At 42.4% G+C, this 24,654-nt stretch overlaps 1 long non-coding RNA gene across 1 annotated transcript; it reads right to left on the bottom strand.

Moving 5' to 3' along the window:
* Window positions 1–7,062: 7,062 nt before the first annotated feature.
* On the bottom strand, window positions 7,063–13,109 carry LOC146658537 (uncharacterized). The gene is made up of 3 exons (XR_014913724.1): window positions 13,051–13,109; window positions 8,942–8,989; window positions 7,063–7,208 (listed from the first exon to the last, which is right to left on the bottom strand). It is a non-coding gene; the product is annotated as an uncharacterized LOC146658537 (long non-coding RNA).
* Between the last annotated feature and the right edge of the window lie 11,545 nt (window positions 13,110–24,654).

Raw genomic sequence — 24,654 nt, 5'->3', positions numbered from 1 at the left:
TTACTGTTAAAAATGGTTCTTTTGATTCTTAGGGCCAAAAAGACAGTTAGAATTATTACTTGGAATTTGAAAATATTTTTAAACTCCCACAATTTGTGGAAGAAAATCAGATGTAACAAAAAAGCAATGCATCAGAGGCCAGATAAGAGTATTTGTGCAGATAATGTTCAAAAATAGAGCGTGTGCAAGTGCATTGAGTTTTAAATCCGTTTTTAGGGGGTCCAGTTGTTGGGGATTGATATAATAACCAATATCCACTGCCTCAAACAAGTCATTTTAGTCCCCTTATTTTTAAGGCCCCTTGTCTTTTTACTGGCCGTCCTCTCAGCTGATTTCTGTAAACACAATCTGGTGTTTTGGAACATCACATCCTCTGTTTTTCTCAAATTATCTAAAAACTAAATACAAACCTAGTAATAGATATAAGTTCATGTTCTTTCTTTTTTCTGTAGCTGGAACAGCTTCGTATTTTACTGACAAACTGAGAATGATTTTTGTTCTAGACCACCTTAAAAACATTCTCAAAGATAGGATAAATGTAGCATTATCTTATTGTCTTTAATGTGGTCATCTGAGGCTGACAGCTACAGCTCTGAGCCTGAGATGACACATTAAGAAAATCTCCTCTTTGATGTCAAAAAACATTGAAAATTAAGCAGTCTGCAACTGCCTGATAACACTCATACATACACTGAGTTCATCATTAGAAACTGGTTATTTTTTAATATGATGATGCACTCCTTTAGTGGTTCTTTGTCCCTGCAAGCAGGATTCAATTTATAGTGACCCAAAAACCTTTTTCCTTTTTTGTTTGTTTTTTTTTGGCGCAAATGTAGAGGTTAACATCAACACTTCAAAATAAGAAGGTCTTGGGTTTGAATACACAGCCCAGCTGGGGTGCCCCAGTATGGAGTCTGCATGCTGTTCCTGGAGGCAGCCTCCATCCCCCTGCAACTGTAACTTGGACAAGTGGAAGAAGACTGATGTATGCTGATCCATCACAGTGTAATGGCTAAAATTCAATACCTGGACACACATATTATTACACCATATAATTCCATGTTCCTGTTGTCTGTCATAACATACTTTTGACTACCTGTAATTACTGAACGCTTGGTTACAACTGCCTGCCTTGTCCATAGTGTGAGCTCCCATCAGGTATTTCAGACACAGGTCACCACTGCCTAGGTGTGAGGAAAGGTGGAGAAGAAAATTATTGGAGTGAAGAAAGACATTTAAAAAATTGTGAGGAATACAGTGAGGAAAATTAAAAACTTTGACCGCTGCCAAGTAGCCCTGTACACTGACAGTCTCTGTGGACGTTCCACCGACAGCTGAACATGTCTGATAAGAAGTGAGCCAAGAAACAGTAGCAAAAAGAGAGGTACCGAGACTTAAAGGCAGAACGGTGAGGGGGTGTGAGGAGGATGGTGCTTATTTGATAGAACAAAACTATATCTAATATTAACTTAAATGAAACCTCCTCTCACCTGTTTCTGTACAAGTGCAACTTTGTAATGTAATCGTGTTCTTCGTGCCCAGCAGTAGCATTTACATTGCTTTAATTATTCTAATTTAAAAAAAAAAAAAGATTTTTAAAAAAGACGTCCTTTGGATCAAGGATAAAATATAAAGTATGGTTTATAATTCTAACAAACTTGAAAGTCAATTTATGTCAGCATCTTTATTTTTCAGCACAGCCATAATTATCTTAGGCAAGTTTTCTGCTAATTTGAGAGACATTCAAAGATCTTTTTTGCTCTGTTCTCTGTCAAGTTGAACCCAAACTGCTTCTAAAATGTTGAAGTCCGGACTCTGAGGAGACCAATCCACCACTGACCACGTTCCAGGTACAATGGTTTGAAGTGTTTGCCCCCTTCATGAATTCCTATTTTTGTGTGTTTGTCACACTTAAATGTTTCAGATCATCAAACAAATTTAAATATTAGATAACTAAAGTAAACATGAAATGCAGTCTCTAAGTGAAGGTGTTTATTATTAAGGGGAAAAAGAAATCCAGACCTATGCCCCTGTGTGAAAAAGTGATTTCCCCCCTAAACCTAATAACTGGTTGAGCCACGCTTAGCAGCAACAAGTGCAATCCAGCATTTGCGATAAATGGCAATGAACCTTTTCCAGTTGTGGAGGAATTTTGGCCCACTCATCTTTGCAGACTCATTGTAATTCAACCACACTGGAGGGTTTGCAAGCATGAACCACCTTTTTAAGGGCATGCCACAGTATCTCAGTCTGATTCAGGTCAGATCTTTGAGTAGGCCAGTCCAAAGTCCTCATTTAGATTTTTCTTAAGCCATTCAGAGGTGGACTTGCTGATGTGTTTTAGATCATTGTCCTGCTGCAGAACTCAAGCGCAGTTAAGCTTGAGATCACGCACAGATTCAAAAAAAGTTCAACTTTTGTCTCGTCCGTCCACAGAATATTTTCCCAGATGTCTTGGAGATCATCAAGATGTTTTTGGGCAAATATGAAACTTTTTGATTAGCAGTGGTTTTCTCCTTGAACTCTCCCACGGATGCCATTTTTGCCCAGTCCCTTTCTTATTGTTGAATCATAAACTCTGACCTTAACTGAGATGTGTGAAGAGAAAGATTAGACGAAGACACATGTCTGAGTTAATGAACTCTGACCTTAACTCAGACATGTGAATCTTGTTGTTCTTTAATGTTGAAACAAAGCCACCAAATATAAAATCTGAAAAAGATCAAAACAAAATATACAGAAATGAGTGGCGGCTCCAGATTTTGCAAAGTACTACACATGCCATAAATTTAGATCTCTTTTGTGTTTTTAGCGTAGTAATATTTCACTACTACAAAGTCAGAGAGACTGGCTTTTATATCATGAATTAGTTCAGTGCATTTTTTCATTAAAATACACAGTTTCTAAAGTTGCATTCAAATAAAACTGAGCCATCAGGGTTTTAACATAGAGCACATTAATCTGCTCCTCCTAGGTGAGGAGTCGTTTTTAAAATCCATACATACTGTATGCTGTGGTTGCCTTAACAGACTCTTTAACCTTGTATGACTCAGGCTACATGTAATGATAGCCAAAACAGAGCTTTTGTGACAGTTGTCTTAAGTAATGTTTCACTTTCAGCACAACACACAAGAAAACAGGAGTCTTCGTGCCTGTATTTGTCCCTGCGTTAGTGGTTCACATTATTAAATGTTGTGCTTTTATATTGCCAGGTCTATCAGAAGTCAGAAAATAAACAACATCCACAAAGTTGGCCCACAGGCCTTCAATGTGGCTGTGGAGATTAGAATGCAAATTTATTGGAAAGGGCTTTTTTGTACATTCCCAGTCTTCACCTGAAAAACTCAGGTTTATAGAAGTCTGCTTCATCTTTCCCCGTTGCCTCTATAGCTGAATAAACAAAAGAGCTTTCATTTTAATCAGCTGAGTGAGTTGTTAAATTCAGCACATAAAAGGGTAAAACCTTGTGGGTCAGAGAATTTGAATATTTTCTTTTTGGACCTCCACAAAAAAGAAAAATAAATATTTCTGAGTATGCGAGACTGCCTTTATCAGGCTGAACATTCAACCAATATTCCCTTTATGGTTTGAACAGCAGGCGACTGTTTTTAAAAAATAATCCAAGAACTTAAATAAACAAGAGCAAAAACACTGTATTTTGGATTGAGCTCATTTCCCACTAACATTCATCTGTCTGAGGGTGTTTTCAGTTCCATTGTTTCTCAGCGGTTTGTTTTTATTAACCATTTCCTCTATGCAAACTATTTTCACAGCTGTGCAGTTTTCTTCCTGCCTTCCTGCGGCAGTGTAGCTGAGTGATATGGAAGAATGAACTCCCGGAAAGAAATTACCTTGGACTGGATCTATTCTAAGTAAAACCATTTTTGAAAGACTAAAGAGCGCTCTCAGGGTTCACATCACATGAGGTATCACCGTCAATGCGAAAACGGAGTGATAATTGCGTCGTCTCATGACACCTTTTGGTGTTTTCTGCCCTACTGAGTGATAATAACAGTTTTTGTCAATTAGTCAAACCTGATCTCAAACACTAGACTTTGTGATCATCTCTGTGGGACCCTGGTTATCGTGTAGTTTTTTGTACGTGAACAGAGATCACTACACACTGCTGTGCTCATCACCCCTGTCCACCCTAGTCTTTTAATCTGTCATGTAGCTACATGTTCTCTGACAGGGAGGCGTGTCTGTTAGACCAACAAGTACTTCTTGTCAGCTGTGTCTTGGTCTAAAATTGCTACACTATGGGCCCAGACATGCTAGGGCACCCAGAAGTGGTGCTTGCAGACCAGCAGTATTGAAGGTAGTCGGCAGTGTTTTTCTTACTCAGGGTTACACAGTCTGCAAATTTAGAAAGGCTTTCTGCATTTACTCTGTTTGCTGAGGAATTAAACTTTTCCCAAGTGGGCTTTTTTGAAAGGGCTAGTTGTTCTCCCAGTCCAAGTGCATAAGAGTACAAATTATTTAAATTATTACAAGAGGTCCAAAGGAAATAGCAGTATTCACTATCCATTTAGCCACAAACCATAACCTTATATGGACTAGACTAATAACGTTGTATATTAGGCCTATTTGGAGGACTACTATTACCTGGGGATCACAAGTAATTTGTAATATTTGCAGATAATCTGTAATCTTAATGCTAATGCTAATGCTAACATTCCACTGCAATATACCTAGCATATTTTGCCAAACACAGACGTTTAGACCACATTTGGTGAATGTGAATGACTTTTCTTTTTTGTTTTTATTTTCCCATTGCTCCTTTGTTCTTTCTCTTTAGTAGTTGAATTATGGAGGCTCCATTGGCAATTAGAAATAAAAGTCCTGAAAGTATTTCCCACTGAAAGTTAAGTAAGTCTTGTCTTGAAAACTTACATTTTAACTACTGATTTTATCTATTGTTCTGATTTTATCTGTTTTGATTTTTTTTTTACATACTGTTTTGTTTGTTTGTTTGTTATTTAGTTAGTTTGTTTGTTTGCTTGTTTTAATCAATTTTAAATCATGCTTTTTATTTGTTTTTGTTTCTAATGTCTCTGTAAAGCACTTTGAACCACCTTGTTGTTGAATTGTGCTATACAAATATACTTGCCTTGCCTTGCCTTGATGCATGCTCACCTGAATGCAGGTTTCCTCAGCCTTATAAACAGTACATTTGCATAATGATTAAAACTAGATTTCTACTCATCTGGATGCTGTGTCCACATGAATCAACTTTTTAAGTAAGGTTTGCACAGCAGGGAGACACATTTGTAGAAAGAGGAAAGCTTAAATGTAACTGTCATATTTTGGCTCTGCTGGCATTTTCTAAGTGTTTATTTAAAGGCTGGTGTGAACAAGTGGGCAGCTGGTGAGTTTTTACAGGTAACTGGTTCTCAGAAGCTCTGTCAGAGAAGAGAGTGTTAGAAACTGGGAATAGTCCAGAGGGAATGGTTTGCTTATTGAGTGTTTTGTGATCTGAGATTTCAGCCTTACTTGCAAGGAGCTGGGGCCCGTTCTTCGTACCTCGCTAAGTAGGTTAGCCGGATTAGATTGTTGACGATTTCGCGTGATCCTGGATCAGTCGGTTCCCCGAAGCTCATCCGGGACTTGCTGTCATAGCAACAGAGCCGTAAGCGTAAACCTGCTCGGGAGCAGGTTTACTTTATGTAAACAGGATTAGATCGCGGCCACGCAGGTATGTCCGCTTCATTTATACGAAAGCAACAGCGATAAATAAATAACATCAATGTAACTGAAGATAATGCAGCACTTGATCCTTTTATTGATGTCACACAGATACATACAGGTCATTTCCTAAAAAAGGGAAATGTACTATTAACATTCTATTACATGTATGTGATTATTACAGATGTAATTCATATTTCAGAGTAGTAATTGTAAATTACTTCGTGTAATCAAGATGAGAGACCACGGCTATAAAAGCCAAGGTGGATTTGGGAAGCCTGTTGCAGCCATGTCCTGTCCGTTTACGCGAGCAACCCATTGCGGAAGGTGCAAGATTGATAAGGAGAGTCCTCAGAATTCAGCGTATATTGCGGGACAGACAGGATCCTTTAGCTCAGCGCGACAGTGTGCTCATTGAGAGATATCGATTTTCCCGTGAGGATATTATTTACTTAACCAACTTGTTGACGAGGGGGTGCAGGACCACCACCTGTCTTTTTTTGCTCTGCCCTTTTCTTGGTTGCTGTTATAAACAAACAAACAGATTATTTCAGGCTCTCTTTCCAAGAGACGACAAGCAATATAAGTGATAAATATTACCATTCTGTAGAATATTCTTATATTTCACTTTTACTTGTTCCCATGTTCTAGTGGGTCCTGTTGTGGCTCTAATGTGAAAGAGGATATAATATAACAATATAATATAATGTAATATAATATTGGATAATATAGTGTAATATAATAAATCTACCCTACCGCCTACTGGTGTTGGCCAGAGGGGCCGATGGCGCAATATGGCAGCCTCGCTTCTGTCAGTCTGCCCCAGGGCAGCTGTGGCTACAACCGTAGCTGCCTCCACCAGTGTGTGAATGTGAGAGTGAATGAATAGTGGCATTGTAAAGCGCTTTGGGTGCCTTGAAAAGCGCTATATAAATCCAATATATTATTATTATTATTATTATTATTATTAAATTACTTACGAGTTTAATTTGTCAGCAACTTTCTGCCAGCCCTCTCTCCTTGCTTTTGCAGCCTTTGCAGTGTTCCCTTGCGTTCTGATTAAACTCTGAAACTCCTGAAATCCCTCACTCAGGAGTTCTTGCTCTGCTGCCGAAAAATACCGAGCCGAGCGCGCTCCTTCGACATTTTCGCCGACCAATCAGAGGGTTGCCGATCAATGTTTCTACTATCGATGCGTAGCCCCTTTTATGACACCCAGTGATGTCACATTACTGCGTCCAGCTGTACTAATCGTCAACAGCAGGTGTGTTCGGGGAACCGGATTAGCGAGCTCACGGTTAGCGCGATGATTTGATCTTGGATGTGTCATTTGATCTTGGATGTAGTAAGCGACGTACGAAGAACGGGCCCCTGCTCACAGGTGTGGAGTGAGCAGGGAGGTTCAGAGCTGATATGTCCTTTGCTTTGCAGGGAATGTGAACAACTGATTGGAGCAGGAGAGAGAAAGGCTGTAGGTGCCTGCAGTTCCAAATCAAGGCGAGTTCCAGGGCCACTTCCAAAAGCTGAAAAAGAAGGAGTAATGAGAAACAGAGTTACAATGTGAGGAATTCGTAATGGCACAGGTAACGTAGAGAGCCTGATCTGGCAGAAATCTGTGGCATCCATCAGCCTGGATATACTGCAGTATTGATTGCCCCATTCTTCAAAGCTGTGGAAAGGACGGCATGAGCTAGAGGAAGTCGTAGAACAGGGAAAACAGAGCTGGTCCAAATACTCCACCTGAAACAAAACCCTACCCAGTTCGACCATGGCGTTATCAGAGGTGCAAAAAGTCTGCCGGATGGTTGGATAAAAAATGTGCATTGCCACATTGGTAGGAAACAATGTCTGCCTTTCAACCAGCTCAGCAGTTATGATGGACTGTATTCGAATCAAAGTTTGGTCTGCAGCTGGCAACACAGAGGTTTGTACATTAATAATGTGAATAATGTGAATAGTGCTTTGGACAATCTAACTTTTATGATCTTGTAATTAGAGGCCAATGAAGTATTGGTTTCTTTCTGACCAGGATTTTCTCAATAATGCTTGGAGCAAAATGCAGCTAACCTGCAACTAATATATTATAGATGTTACATGAAAGATATACCCACAGTGATTAAAAACAGTTGATAAAATGAGACGGTCCCACAGTAAGTCAAAGTGAAAGTGCAATAATGTGGAAATTAGTTTGGAATCAACAGTGTGCCACCATATGTGACTCCAAGTACAGTGTTTGCCTTTGCAACTGCCACCATATGAGGGGAAGCAGTGTGAAAATGATGAATAATAAAAGGATTAATTATTTCTCACCCGTACCACCAAGGGAGAAACCCCATATGGAGTTTTCAGTGAATGAATTAAACTCACAGATGTTTCAGCATCTGGTTGATCCTTTTGGCATTTGCCAAGGCAGGATGCATTACCGAGGGGGACCATACATGCTCTTTCCCCTGTTTTTGTGTGCTCACTTAGGCACTTCAAAGGTCTAGCACTTAGTTTACACAAAACTAAAATAAACTCCTGACAGGCCTGCCGCCAGCTCACTTTTGGTCTAAATTCACACTGAAGTTTGCTGATTGCTTACAGACCTGTAACTCAGATAGTGGGATCAACACAGTTATCGTTTACCTCTTGATTTGATTTTCTTTTACTTCTGTTAGTCTTCAAATTGTACAAAACTTTCAGAAACAAAATACACAGAGGAAGGTGGGCCTGTAATTGAGCTTGGCCAGAGCCGTCCTGATCACAGAAATCAATACATGAACATATACACAGGGCTGTACACCAGGCTTAAGAAGCTCTGGACTTCGTCATGTTGGAGCCTAAAAGCTTTCAAACGCACAGAGTTGTCAGGGTTTCTGGGTCGTTGACCCAGTATTTTCAGTTCACGTTCACTGTTTATCTACTGCCTGTTCCACTTCCTGTTTTATTGTGTTAGCCTTGGTCTGTGTGCATTATGTTCAGTCCTCTTCCCATTTATCATTAGTTCATTAGGTTCAGCTGTTCACTCACCTGTCTCCAATCGTTGTCATTGTTAGTCATGTATTTAAGCCCTCTCTTCCCTTCAGCCCTTGTTGTGTCATTGATGTTATGTTGTCGTTTCCGCCTGCATTCAGCCAGCCAGCCATTCAGTCCTTCAGTCAGTCGTCCAGCCAGTCGTCCAGCCAGTCGTCCAGCCAGTCGTCCAGCCAGCCATTTTCTACCTCTGTTCTGTTCATCCACTCCTTATAACAAACCTTCACCATTCTTCACCTACCTGCGAGTCCTGCGTTTGGGTTCCTTCTTCCTCGCCTCCACACAACGCCTGACAAGAGTGTAAAGAGAGGTAGCACAGATCATCATTGTGCTACAGGAGTGAGCTATACTGTAATCAATGTTTTCATAAAAAGAAGAGCAATCACTTTTTTATCACAATGTCAACGTCAGAAGTTAATTATTTTTTAAATCTGCATAACAAAGATTATTTTTTACACTAACAGGTCAATTTATCGCTGTAGAAAAAGCAGACACCATGAGATTACAAGATAATTTACCAAGACAAAAATAAAAATAGTTTTGTTAAGATCACTATGTAGTTATGGAGAAGTCTGCAGAGATAAACAAGTCCCCTAATGTGGTTACTGGCAAAGTTAGCAGGATGCAGTGCCAGTAGCTTATCTCTATCAGAAAGACACAGTGCAATGTCTGTCCATGTTAGATCCTGATTGCAGGCTGTTGCACTGATCACTAACAGGTACCTCTTAATTATTTTCTACAATGGACAGGATACCATCTGTGCAGTTTAACACACAATGTGAGAAAAATAATACTTTAAAATAATAATAATGTTTTATTTCACTTTTTATGGTGAGAACGGGCGTTTATACAAAATTTATAATAAGCTTTATTAAGTTTTTATTTATCATTAGCCATACGGATGTGAGCAATAACAAAAGAAAACAGACATAGCTACTGTGTGTCACACCACCAACTGTTTATTTCAGAAATCACAGTAGCTCACTTTCTTGCCGATGAAGGAAAAAACAGGATCATTTCACAAATCCACCCTCCTGTTGGGAAACAAAGTCTTTTTATTTTTTAAATTCTATGCTAAATTGTCTACATTAACTATTTGGGCTATTTTATTTCCTCTTTTAAAGTGTTGACAAAGAAAAAAAAAAAGCCTAAAAACAGCATGCTTGTCGATATCTTGTCTATGTCCTCTCAATGTGTCAGGGTTCCTGGGTCGGTGACCCAGTATTTCCAGTTCACGTTCACTGTTTATCTTCTGCCTGTTCCACTTCCTGTTTTATTGTGTTAGCCTTGGTCCATGTGCATTATGTTCCGTCCTCTTCCCGTTTATCATTAGTTCATTATGTTCAGATGTGTACTCACCAGGTTCTAATCTCTCATCACTCAGCCTGTGTATTATGTCCCTCAGTTCAACCAGTCCAATGTCGTGTCATTGATGTTATTGTGATGTTGTCTCTCCGTCTGTATGTTCCGTTAGTCAGTCAGTGCTTCAGTCAGTCGTCCAGCCAGCCATTTTCTCCCTTTGTTCTGTTCATCCACTCCTTATAATAAATCGTCACCTTCCTGCGTTTGGGTTCCTTCTTCCTCGCCTCCACCCAACCGCTGACAGAATGACACGACCCGTGCCACGAAGACACGTTTGGAACCCAGCAGACTCGGACCTCTACGAGCGGCAGGAGGTAGCGCTCTCCTTGTGGGCGGAAAAGCTCAAGGAGAGACAGCGGCTCTTCGCGGAGCGAGAGCACGTCTTCGAGGGCACTCGCTTGGCTCTGGGCGGGCCTCGGAGACGCCGCGTTCCCCCACCTGCTGCCTCACCTGTACCGGAGCATTTGCCGTGGAGAGTGGACGTTCCACGCCGCGCTTCGGCCACTCCCTCTCTCGCCACTCCGCTCCTCGCTCCCACACCCGCCGCCTCATCCGCCGGACCTCCACCATCGCCGCGGCACAACGGCTACGCCTCCCACCTCGGCTCAACGGAGGCTACCGCGCCAGAGGCTCTGCTGTTTTCCCCGGCCGCTTCCGCTTCCCAGAGAAAGCGGCGCACACGACGCCATAGAACGGACTACTTTCAGCCACTCCCGATGGTGAGCTCCAGTGACTGTTTTTCGCACTCACCATCTGATTATTCACTTAAAACGCACAATAAACCCATCTCTCATTCATGGGATGTTTCCCTCCTGGAGGATTCTGTGGACTGGGAAGATTTGTTCTGCTCTGCTCCCCCAAAGACTGTAAATAGTGGTGGCAGAAAAATCAGAACAATCTCCAATAAACCTGCCAGTAACACACACACACACACACACACACACACACACACGCACACGTCACTATTTCCACACCCAGTATTCAGCCATTTCCCACCAGCACAGGGGCCCAGTCTACGCCCACACCAGAGCCAGCTCCCAGGAGGAGGGCAGCTGCGACCCGGTCTACCTCCACACCCGCTTCTGTTTCTCAGGTGGGGGTGACTGGTGTCCAGCCACCTTCCGTGCCCGTCCCAGCGCCCAGGTTGAGGGCAACCAGAACCCAGCTTGACCTCCCTGGAGGCTTGGAGGAGCTAACCGGTCCACCTGCTACTTCACCACTTCATCCACCTCCTGACCCAGCCTTTCACGCCCTCGCACTATCCCTAGTTAGATTAGCTGAACTGTCCCCTGCCCAGGCACCAGCCTTACGAGCCCAAGCCGTAATTTTATCTCCGTCACTAGCTCAATCTGTAGCTCAGCCAGCAGCCACGCCTGCCTCTGTTCCTCCCTTAGCATCTCCACTCCAGTCAGTTCCCTCACCTGCTGTTCAGCTTTCCCTCCAGTCAGTTCCCTCACCTGCTGTCCAGTCACCTCCTGTAGCTCAGTCCCCTCCTGTCCTCCAGTCACCTCCTGTAGCTCAGTCCCCTCCTGTCCTCCAGTCACCTCCTGTAGCTCAGTCCCCTCCTGTCCTCCAGTCACCTCCTGTAGCTCAGTCCCCTCCTGTCCTCCAGTCACCTCCTGTAGCTCAGTCCCCTCCTGTCCTCCAGTCACCTCCTGTAGCTCAGTCCCCTCCTGTCCTCCAGTCAGTCCAGTCGCCCCCTGTTTCCCAGTCGCCGGTCTACCATCCTGTTCAGTTCCCGGACCTGCAGCCACAGCACCCAGAGCCAGCTGTGAGCCTTCCTGCTTCTCAGCCAGAGGCCTCCGCGCCCGCTGGCCCGGCCGCTCTCCAGCCAGAGGCCTCCGCGCCCGCTGGCCCGGCCGCTCTCCAGCCAGAGGCCTCCGCGCCCGCTGGCCCGGCCGCTCTCCAGCCAGAGGCCTCCGCTGCACCCACGCCCGGTCCGGCCTCTGCCTCCGCTGCACCCACGCCCGGTCCGGCGTCGGCCTCTGCTTCTGCTCCGCCTGGTCCGGCTCCAGAGTCTTCGTCCTCGGCTGGCCCAGCCTCAGAGTCTTCGTCCTCGGCTGGCCCAGCCTCAGAGTCTTCGTCCTCGGCTGGCCCAGCCTCAGAGTCTTCGGCTTTTGTTTCGCCTGCTGCAGCTCCAGCCTGTGCGTCGCCTGGTCCGGCCCCGTCGTCGCCTGGTCCTGCCTCGTCTGGTCCTGTGCCCACCAGGCCATGGCCAGCACGCCTAACACTGGAGAGCCGCCGCTGCCTTCCGCGCGGTCGGCCCCCTGAACTGCTCCGTCTCCTTCGCCGCCGCCGTTGCCTTCCGCGCGGTCGGCCCCCGGACCAGTGCTGTCGCCGTTGCCTTCCGCACGGTCGGCCCCCGGACCAGTGCTGTCGCCGTTGCCGTCCGTACGGTCGGCCCCCTGAACTGTCTCGTCTCGGCCACGGGCCGCGTGGACGCCCACCTGAACTGTCTCGTCTTGGCCACGGGCCACGGGGGCGCCCACCTGAACTGTCTCGGTGTGGACTCCGTCCCTCCGTCCTGGGCCCCCTCCGCCCGCCCTGTTCTGTTTTTTTTTTTTTTTTTGTTTTTTTTTTTCTTTCTCTTTTGGCCGTTGGGTGCCGGCCTTTGGAGGGGGGGTACTGTCAGGGTTCCTGGGTCGGTGACCCAGTATTTCCAGTTCACGTTCACTGTTTATCTTCTGCCTGTTCCACTTCCTGTTTTATTGTGTTAGCCTTGGTCCATGTGCATTATGTTCCGTCCTCTTCCCGTTTATCATTAGTTCATTATGTTCAGCTGTGTACTCACCAGGTTCTAATCTCTCATCACTCAGCCTGTGTATTATGTCCCTCAGTTCAACCAGTCCAATGTCGTATCATTGATGTTATTGTGATGTTGTCTCTCCGTCTGTATGTTCCGTTAGTCAGTCAGTGCTTCAGTCGTCCAGCCAGCCATTTTCTCCCTTTGTTCTGTTCATCCACTCCTTATAATAAATCGTCACCTACCTGCGAGTCCTGCGTTTGGGTTCCTTCTTCCTCGCCTCCACCCAACCGCTGACACAATGCTAATGTTTCATTGGATCCATGCAGTTGAAGACACATAAAGATATGTTAATAATGTCAACATTAACAGACCTCTTAGAAAGCACGCTGCTGCTGCATGCAGGTTGAATGTAAGTATAAGTGTGCCAGGGTCACTTACCATGATTCACTTCTTCCTATAAGGGCTACATTGCTTTCTCTTCTGCATACACTTATCAGGGTGTGGCTACCCTATCCCAGCTAACATAGGGCGGTGTACACCCCTCACAGGTCCCCAATGTGATGCAGGACTAACGCAGAGATTCATACTCACATTCACCGCTACAGTATGGGCAACTTAGAATCAAGCTAACCTCAATTTCAATAATGAGGGAAGAATTGCAATTCACTTGGATGATTTATTTAGATAGAGAAATTACTGTATTTGGCGATTCGATTGGCATAACTGGAATCCCAGCAATGATAGGATTTAGGACTGAACCCCTCAGAGTCTAGACACTGGTGGTGGTGAAGATGAAGACTGAGGATTGAATAGAGCTCTGACTGAGGTGGAGAAGTGGAGGAGGTTGCACAAAAGAGAGTGTGAAAGGGAGAATAACGGAGTACACAGATTTAAACCATGCAAAGCAGAGGCTGGATGGCTCAAAGAAGGCCAGCAAGAAGAATAAACTCTGGAGTGTCTCCCTCTCTTTTTTCATTAAACCTTTAGCAGCACTTCTGTTTTTTCTGTATTTAAAGTTATCTGTTTTCATGGCCAGAGTACTCAATAGTGTCAACCAACTGCAACGAATGCCAACAGAGCAAAAGGACTTGAATGAACCAGTGCCACTCTGCCTGAAATATTAAACTTTGTCTGATGGAATCCAGAGGTAGTTGAGGTATGCATTGTAAAGGCTGGAATCTACTTTTCCCTTTGAATCTTCACCAGAATTTGTTATGTAGTCAAAGTTTTTAAGATGCTGTGAGTAACTGGTGCTTCAAAAACTGCCTGGATTAGGATTGAGGAGGGATTACTTTCTATCATTTTGACTTAATCTGAAACCATTTTGTCACACCAAAGTCACATCTGGGACTGAGCAGACCATGACATCCGAGCTGTAGCAAATTAATTTTTCAAACACTTCAAAGGCAGTCTGCCATAGCAAGAGCACCACTTTGCAACAGCAAGTTCACCATGCTCAGACCTTCGTACCAACTTTATACGCAACCTGAATTGTTCTGATTCTTAAATATAAGACATTTAAAGTGAATAGACTCAAGTTAAACATAGTTGATCTCCTTTTGTTTCCCCCTTTTTTCCTGTGCATGCTTATTCATATACTTATGTAATGTAAGGAGCATGGAAACAAAGAAACAGGACTTCATAAGTTCTTCCAGAAACTTCAGAAATAAGTGAAACGTCCAGTCGTTTTCATACTAACCGCCTTGACCTGGGTGACTGAGAACCTACACAGACATATTCCAATGTAATGACTTTACAGAAAACATACAGAAATGTGTTACTCCCCAAGTGATGTAAACTTCTGAGTCACTGGGCATTTTTTTAGCATGCATCAGAAGTTATGATTGGATAATTACATGAAAGGATTTTCCGAGATTTCATTTGGTTTGGCCAATATTTGTCAAAATAAATTAACTTCTTTTGAAGCAAAGAAGCCAGACATCCACTGGTGTAAGCTCTAAGCAGACAGCTATGAAGAAACTAAAAAGGAAGCTGTTTTCCAAGATATAAAATGAAAATATTCATATGATATCATTCAGCCTCTACCTACAAATGAGCTGACAGTCTTTTTGAAGGAGACAGATACAAATACACAGAATGTAATTTAGGGAATACATTTAATATTTAAACGTATTTAGACACAGTAAAATAAATTAAGTAACAACTGACGGCTATAAAGGAAATGAGAAAAATTGTTCTGCAAGTACCTTTGGTGGGGCCTCTGTGGAGTTTGTATGTTATGTCTCCACGGATTTCCTCCTGGGTTTCTTTCCACAGTCCAAAGATATGCATTCTAGTATTACTACTACTGCTGCTACTACTACTACTAATAATAATAATACGGTAATAACTTTATTTATAAAGAGCTTTCAAACAAAGTGCCAAACACTTATCAAAAACTAATAAGCATAGAATTAAGACACATAGGATAGCACACTCCCCAATAGTCTTTTTTTCTGGCTTTTGGAACTTTTAGTGGGCTAATTTAGGTGATGATTCTAAAGTCATCCAACTTGACCCCACCTTTCACTGAGAGCTGGGATAGGCTCCAGCCCTCACACCAACGTCAATAGGTGGTTAAAAAAAAGGAGATCAATAGATTACTTTTGAAATATTTTAAAGGGAAAGAGACAAACGAGAGACACAAACGATAGTGTAAGTTTAATCAACAATTACCATTTGGGTATTTTAAAGAGGATCTTTGGCACGTCCTTTGGTTTGGAAGGGACAGTGCCAACCTGAAAAGGTTTACAGAGTCAAAAGCTTTGATTAGATAATAAATTTCACGAGACAAAGTTTTTAAAAGTTTAAAACACTGTTTCCAGCTGTTATTGTTCAGGATAATTGGTAGGTTTTTTGTTTTTGTTTTTCAGTTTAAATTAAAAATTTGAGAGTAAGCCAGCCCATAATCTTTGCTAATCATTGTAACCACTACAAGTAACTATACCTGTCATTAAATATTTTTGTAATGAAACTTACGTGTTAGTTTAAATCCATTTATTAATAATATTTAAGTGGAAACCTGAGCTTTGATAGTGTCTTGGAGTCTTTGGTAGAGCTGATGCTTCTAGTGTGTTAAGGAAGAAGGTTAAAAAGAGAAAGAATAGGAAATGTGCATCCTCTCTGGGAAAGTTGTGCATTCTTACTGTGTGTGTCATTGAATTCTTAATAACATTTGAATTATAGTAATTGTTTCTACTTAAATTGCCATCGCTGGATGATTAAAAGCGCCATCTTCAGCTGACTTTAGCAATTAAAAAGAAATCACTCTGTTTAATATTCAACCAGTTATCTTTAATACTCCCCATTGTGACAAATGTCAGTATGTTAAATATGTTTGTTTTTCACAGAACAACCAGCACATTTAAGACATACCAGTGTAATAATCTTTTACAGTTATAGAAATAACTGACTCCCATACAAACAGTAGCCTTCATATAAGTAATAATAAAAAAAGTAGTGCTTATTGTTTAATGGATAAAAAATTATCATCGAGTTGTATCACGTTTTCAGTTGTTTTAACAATTTATGTATGTTTTTATTTCTTTTACTGTGTAATTAAACTGAAGCAAAGAAAATGAGTGTTGTAATTTTTAAATGCTCTTTCGTTTGAAAAAAAGGAGGTTTTGTTTTATTGCAGTACAAACAAACAAACATGTATAAAATAAGCCTGAGTAGACAAATTACATGGTTTTCATCAACACTGCTTCCCCTCAGGCATCGGTGTAATCTGAAAAGGAAAGCTAGTGTTGTGCAGTGTAAGGTAATGGCCCCAAATTACATTGTTTCCTGCTGTAATTTTTGGTCTGTTCAGCAAAATAGCCTCACCCAGCCATCTGTTTGCTCTTTGTGTGTCCTTCAATTCACTGCTATGTGCTATTAGTAGTGGCTAATCACAAAGCTGAAAGGTGGACTGAGTGGACCCACCAAAACGATGGGAATAATTTGTCGGGTATGTAATAAATTAATGTGTGTTATATATCGTTTTGAAATGTTTGGGGTTGTCTGTGTTCCTCAATTCCACATCATCACTGAGCTGTGACAGGGCAGGTGAAGCTGAACACAGGTTATGTAACAAATGTCTGTTTACGTGAGCCTTGCGGGATTGTTCGGAGACATTACGAATGTACAGCACACTTAATATTCCCCCATGCAACCATCATCTAACCTCAGCTTTGTTCAGACAAACAAAAACCTCTAAAATTATATTTTCAGAGACATTTCATTTTAGAAATATGATAAACATGTAAACGCACAAAGGGCCATAAAAACAGGGGGGGAAAACACATCAATCAAAAAAAGCAAATTCTACATCTGTTTCCATTAGTGACAAAAACATTGTATAGTTGATCCATCTCATATCCATCAGTCTAACGCATACAGAAGAAACTGAAGAATTTATTTGAATTATGTTACTTTTGTCCTCTTTGCTTTGGAAAGACAATGTGAAACATAATCAGAAAATATTTACCATTTACTATCCATCAGCTCCTGTCCAATAGGAGCTTATTAAATGTTTAAATCAGTTACTGAAGAAATCTATCTATCTATCTATTGAGCACCTTATATTTTGAGCATCAGTTCTGATTTAGAAAAGAGAACTTGCCATCTTTGCCTCAGTGTAATTGTAATTGTACCAAACCGCTCATCTGGAAGGAATGTAAATCACCATTTCTCTTAAAAATGCCTGATCTCACTCCCACAGATGGACAAACTCAGGTCTTTAGGATCAATCAAGCAATTGCTAGTACTTAGACAAGGACACGAGGAGCTTAGTGACTCTTCCTGCTAATCTGTGATGGACCTCATTTGTACATTCCTAACTGAGCATTTTGCATTACAGCTATGTGCTGCTATGCCATGCTAGTAGTAGCGGTATCATTGTTGCAGTTATTTGTATTACATTAGTTATATAATCAAACGGCAAGGGTAATAAAAATGCAAAACACTTACATTAGTACCCTGGACGTGTGATCTTAAAGCCAAATTAATGCACATTTGTATAATAACAAGGCATCGAATTATAATAATTACAAGCTTTTAAGTAATTTTTGAGTATCTGTTCTGCTGCTGTACCTTTGTGGATTACATTTTTCACTCTCATGGTTAACGTTCATCTGCATCAGACAGTTGCTTCAATGCAAAAGCTCTAAAACACCACCCACTCATTAACAAGCAGCAAAGAGACATAGTTAGTAACTATCTAGTAAACACAGTAGTGCATTTATCATCAAGAGAGCGAAAGAGATAAATCTCAATAGAAATAAGAAAATAAAGAAATAAAAAAATAGAGCTAAAACTTAAATTCGCTACATAGCCACAAACTGCCTTTAAATGAATACTACTGTTGCTTGGTGACAGCTGGATATGTAAGTATATAACGGTTAGCTGACAACTTAAATATAATGTTTAAATTTTGTGTCTGACACTTTCTCTAAATACACCAAGAAGGAAAAAAACATACAGCCATACAATTTAAAAGTGTTTTGTCCTCCAAAAGAAAAGAACAGGTGGTATTTTCCTTGAATGGATTGTAATATATTAGTATTCATAATTAAGTGCAGCCACACCATTATATAACTTGAATATTGAGCACTGGCACACAGAAGTGTGTTTGTTTTTATTTTGACATATATGATACTATTAATTATGTAATAAAACATGAAAACTAAAGGTTAAATTTATAGTCTGAAGATATTCCAGATAGAAAACAAGTGAGAAGTTGCAAACTGGTGTCACGAATCGATGTAGCAATGTCAGCTTTGTCATGGAGGAAATCAGGATTTGATCAAAAATAATGATAGTATAGAAAACTGGCATTGAAACAGTGAACAGTTTTCACACTCAATAGCATAATGGCCTGAAAATTGTTTGATAATTGTTTTCCTACTTTTGCAAATGAACAAAAACAGGCTTTTAGATGCTTTACTCATGTTGAAGTCACAGTTCTACTTAAGCAACAATACAAATGTTTGACCATCAAATTATACGTATAGCACTCGTTGTGCAGAATGGCCCTTCTGAGAATTATAGACTTTAACTTATTAGATCATAATTTTTGAGTGGTTAATTGTATATCATGGGCTGGAGATTATTTTTAATTCTGTTGATACATGTAATGCAGGGTTGCTTTGCTTATAATAATCCATTATAATACAAACTCATTGAGTCCAAGTACTGCTGTTAGAACTGTTTGGACTTACAGTTATATCCATCTCACTGCAAACTTGCACTACAAACATAATGTTACATAACTAACATGACATAATTTTTGAATGTTGAGAGTCATTGCTGCCGGACGTGGGTTACTGATCTGGTAGCCTGGCTGCTCCTGGGTGGGTCCAGGACGGGCGTGGGGTTCTGGGGGCGCTCCGTCTCTGGGCTGGGGCCCTGGTTGCGCCTTGGGGGCATGGGTCCCGGTTGGTGTGTTGCCGGGGTTGTGGGCGGGTGGGTGTATGGGGGCCCAGCTCTGGCGCAGGGTGCATCGAGCCACCTGGGGGGCTCTTCAACTGGTGGGGGAGGCTGTTACATCTTGCAGGAGGTCTCCTCTCTTCAGGAACTCACTCTGCAGGAGGGGGAGATATAGGAGAGGTGGAGGAAGATCTCAGCCTGGGCGTCTATTGTCTTATGTAGTCTGGAAGATGAGTGGATGACGGGGTGGGTGCAGTTTTCTCTGTGGTGGGGTCGGGTGGGCTATCCCGGGCTCTGTGGGGCCAGGCGGTGCTGCTGAACTGGTCCCCGGTCCGGATGGGCCTGGGCCCCCTTTCCCTGGCGGGTTGCAGAGTATGGGGGGTTCCTACTGGGGTCAGCGGGGGAGCTGGCCCCAGGGAGGGGTCACTTGCCCCTTCCCTCCCCATCTCCAGCTGCCTCCCTCTTCCCGCTCCACCACAATCACCCACACATGCAGGGCCTTGGGGTAAAGGTGTGTCACCAGGGTGCAGGGGAGGCACTGTCCCCTTCTGGCTTCTTGGGCCTCAATTTTATCTCACAACTTAGGCATTCACATTACTCACACTCTCATAACACATTAACACATACATATAGGACCTTGGGGGTGGGCATGCTACACAGAATCCAAAAGACCAGGGTGTACACCTCACCCCTGGCGTCGTTGCCCACCTCTCAATTTTAAAGACATATAGACATTGAGGGCTAGCAGGAGGGACCATGCGCTTACCTGCTGCTCTCTGGCAGGTAGCTCCATGCCCTCCTGGGTTTTAAATGCATCTTAGAACACACATGCATCAACACTACAATGAGCGGGTGGAGGGAGGTTTGGAGTCTTCTCTCACCCCCATTCTCTGCGGCCTGCTGGAGTGGGGGAGCTAGAAGGAGGAGTTGGCCGTCCGACTGGAGTCTGGAGTGTGGGGCCTCCCTGCTGCTGCCGAGTCGGGCCAGTCTGCTTCTCTCCACCCCAGGGAAAAGGGTAACACTACCTGGGTCTGGGTGCAGTTTCCCCCTCCAGGGTCAAGGGTACCTAGACCCGGTTTGTAGAGTACGCTTGGGGAGTGTGATCGTGTGTACAACGTCTCTTTATGTCTGTCTCCACGTTGGTTGAGTGTTGAGTAATTGCATATGAGAGCATGAGGGTGGAAATGGATGTTTGTATCTGTGTGTGCCTGTATGTCTGTGTCTATATGTCAGGTTGGGTATCAGACGCCACCTCTCTGGGGACATCTCAGGCCCTCCAAGGTTTGGAGGCCTATCTCCACCCACCACTTCCCCTGCCAGTGGCAGACGCCCTCAGACATCGGTGCGTTGGTGGTTCTTTGTGTCCGGGGATGGGCGTCCAGGTACACACCGGCTCACTCCATGGTGGCTGCTTTGTCGGGGCCTGGAGCCTGGGGCTCGCTCCGGCCACTTCGGGGGTGGGGTGCCCTCAGCCTCTCGGCCTGGGGCTCGGTCACTCTGGCACAGCTGGCTGCCAGCGGAGCTCACGGGCGCGTCACTGCAACCTCACCGGCCTCTGCTCCGCGGCTGCTGAGTGAACCCTCATCTGGGACTCTCCTCAGCTCTTTCTGGGACAGTGGCGCGGCTGCCCCTCTGTTAGTCTTCCTTGGTCTCTTGTGTTCTGGGGGCCTCTGGATGTCTGGAGTTTTGATCTCCTCCATACCTGCTTCATGCCCCCCCTCCCACACACACCCTCTAGCAGATCATTACATGAAGGAACCTTTTAAATACAAGCGCGCTCATGCTCACAGGTGTACACACGGCTGCTCACACACACAAACTACACCCTTTTTGGCTCCTACCTCAAAGCACACTGTGCGCAGTCGATCTTATGTGCTGCACAATAATGTTTAATATTTAGTATTTACTGCTATATTCCCATAGATCATCGTGATGATGTTTATTATATTGCTCTCTTTTTCTTCTGCTTGTTTTCTCTTTTTTTCTTTCTCAACAGGTGATCCAGGAGATTGATATATGTATTTTTGTCTTCTTATTTTGTTGGTTTTTGTTTTTTGCCCCTTATCCCCGTCCCTCTTCTCCGCTGTTTTTCTTTCCCTCTTTCTTTCCCCCCTTTCTTTTCCCCGGTCAAGTCTGTCCCGTATTTAGCAAGTGAAAATAAAATAAAATAAACAATAAAAGGTGAATCACAAACGGGACAGGCAACAGCAACAAAAAAAAAGAATGTTGTTTTCCCTTTTATACTGTATATTTGAATTGTCTTGTCTAACAAAAATATTTAAAAATATATACGTTTCAGTGCAAAACAAAGGACAATACTTGCATCAAAAATATATTGGAGTAAACGTACAAAACACTTTTTAAAAACTGTTCAATTCAATTCAGTTTTATTTATATAGTGCTAAATCACAAGTCACCTCAAGTTGACCTTATATTTTAAGGTCAATAATACAGAATAATACAATAATACAGAAAAAAAACAACATTTAGGCAACCTCCTATGAGCAATCACTTGGCGACAGTGGGAAGGAAAAGCTCCCTTTTAACAGGAAGAACCCTCCAGCAGAGCCAGACTCAGGGAAGAGCAGCCGTCTGCTGCGACCGGTTGGAGGTGAAGAAAAGTTTTACGAGTGTACTAGTTCTTTTTTCAGAAGTTGGATTCCCATTTGAACCATGCAACAGATGTTTAACAGGAAGCAATTCTGAAGCACAGGAGAAGTTGAGGTTTAGAGTGTTACCTCATCTGCTCTCCTTGATTATAACTGTGGCATCCTCTGAAATCCACATCACTTTTATTATTATGGTTGAGAGGTTTGGAGAGGTATAAACAAAAAAAGGTAAATGGTAACAGGGTTTTATAATGTGGCAACTCTGAAAGGGGACTTCACTTAAGTCAAGATGAAAAAGATGATAGTGCCACCAGTAACAGGTCGTGTCTCATTTGGATCAAGAGTGTTTTGTACAATCTAAAGCCAAGTTAACAGGCGCTACTTTACTGAAAGCGTATTTCATAATCTGAAGAATATGTATCTTTGTTTTCTTTATATTGCTTATTTTTTGTGCACCTCTGTCCAAAGTGAGACACCACTGGTTGGCTTTCTATCCTTCGGGGAGCACTTTACATAAACAGCTACAGCTGGAAGAAAGCACTCTGCATTGAGCTTGCAGCTCTTTCAATTTATGCGTTACAATAGCTTTCACAAACATCATCAGAAATCCTCTGCTGGCAATAATGGACCTCTATTCAATCGCTGGCTCACACTTATCCCGCCAAGTGACATTGCCTGGTCTTTTGGACATCCTAGATAATATTATCTCTCCTGCACATACAATCATTATATTCCTACAGCACACGCTGTGAATGATCAGTAAATACCACACACAATAATGCAGGATCTACACACTTACATACCAGCACCAATGCAGTAATTAAAAATACACACTAAAGCACAAACGCACAACATTTACTGCAATATATGAGAGAATAATGAACAGCTGTCAGATATACAAGCCTTTTTAGGTTTGGCTTAGGTTATCATTTGAGGCTGATTAATTTGCTGTAGTTTGTCTATCATGCAACAATATAGGTTAAGTTTGCATAAACTCTCAGAAACATGTATGCATATTTTGTGTCTCTGTATTCTAGAACTGTGCCAGTTGTCAGGGTCCACCCTGGCCTGTCTATCACAGGGACAAAGAGACAACCTAATGGCTAATTAGTGATTCTTAATTATTATTATTATTAGTAGTAGTAGTAGTACTGGTAGTAGTATTAACTGGATTAATTCAGCAGAGAACATGCAAACTCACACAGACCCAGGACCTGCCTGCTGTAACAGGGCACCACCCTGCAACCCCAAAACTTTAAACATTTTGAGAGAACTTTGCATCGCTGCTTCTAAAGAACAAGATCCTCTGTGTCCATTTTTTAAGAGACACAAACTGCAAAAACGATTTCACTAATTATTTGTGTCTGGTGTCTCCATTACTCTTGTGTGGCTTGTCACTGCAGTCTGGCTTCCTAAATCCACAGTTGGTCATCAAAACTTTGGCAACTTTTGCCCTGACGCGTTTAACCAACCGGATTTTGTACATGGCTGACAAATAGCACTGAGAATCATGTGGCTATTTGTTTTCCTCTCAGATTACACACTTCTGTGTAAAGAGGGTCTACCTTACAATATAAAGCGCCTTGAAGTGACTGTTGCTGTGATTTGGTGCTGTATAAATAAAATTTAATTGAATGGAAAAAAAATACCTGGTATTTTCCATACGTGTGCTTATGTTCGACACTCTATATCTGCTTTACCAAACATATATTAAAAAAATACGAATCTCTCTTTTACAGTAGAAAGTTGGATGAATTATTTGGGGGTTGAAAGGGCTCTCGGGGAATTGGACAGTACTAGAAGTACAGCACATACAGTACAAGGACAAGGCCCCCTCAACAGAGCCTCACCTGAGAACACTACTGGTTTATTCAATAGAGTAAAATATTGCTGCTGGGCACTGAACACAGTTCTTTGTAGTGCTTTTCCCTCCTGTACCACCCATGTTCCCCCCAACCGTGCTGACTTCAACTGTACCTTTAGTTCAGGTTGAATTGGAGCACATTGTATTCTTCCACTACAAGAAATGGCTTTGTACTTTTACATAAAAGTATCAAAAGCTTTGTGTCAGACATATTACACACCTGATATTGTACATTTGGAAAAAGTGTGCATTCAGTACTTTTCAGTGTGTTCCGTTAGTGCCTGTATCCTCTTTCCTCTTCTCTTCTCTCTTGCAAGTTTAATCTTTCAAATGATCTGTGTGCATGACACACCCGTACAGCCACAGGAAACACATACGGATAAAAATTATAATAACATAGTACAATATCCTCTCATGCATATTTCTTCAACCTTTATAGTGAAAGACTATTAGTCACTGTGACACTAAAAGGCATAAATAAATACAGCTATGGGTGAGTGGGTCAAAGGCCAGTGAAACAGAAGGGCTAAATACAGTCTACAGTTTGACATCTCGCATACTTGGGCCAAGGTGGTACGTGGAGTTGGATGGTGTGATGCCTTTTAGCATGCTTGGGGATTTTTGTGTTTTTTTTGTAGTTATCTGTTTTTTTATTTTGATCTTCACCTCTGCTGATATGAGAGAATACTTATTTTAACCTCCTTCTCCTGTGTCTAGGAATAATACGAAACTGTGTGTTAAGTAGTCAGCATGGTGGGGAATGACCTGAAGAAACGCATAGCAGACAAAGGACGCCATAAAAATAGCACGCGTCTGCCAATTTCTCTCAAAAATGTATCATTTCATCCTTGAAACTGTGTCCCGTGAAACACAAAGCAGAAGGCACTCAGGCATGAAGGATGTGCACATGCACAGAATACATATTCGTATATGGAGGAACCTCACATGCTTTCTCACCGTTT

This window comes from Rhamphochromis longiceps, linkage group LG11 (genome assembly GCF_057381845.1).
Source record: "Rhamphochromis longiceps isolate RC_006_pf linkage group LG11, R_longiceps_female_GT1.1, whole genome shotgun sequence".
Lineage (NCBI taxonomy): Eukaryota > Metazoa > Chordata > Actinopteri > Cichliformes > Cichlidae > Rhamphochromis > Rhamphochromis longiceps.
Note: the sequence above shows the minus strand (reverse complement) of the source record. Positions and strands in the feature narration are given on the sequence as shown.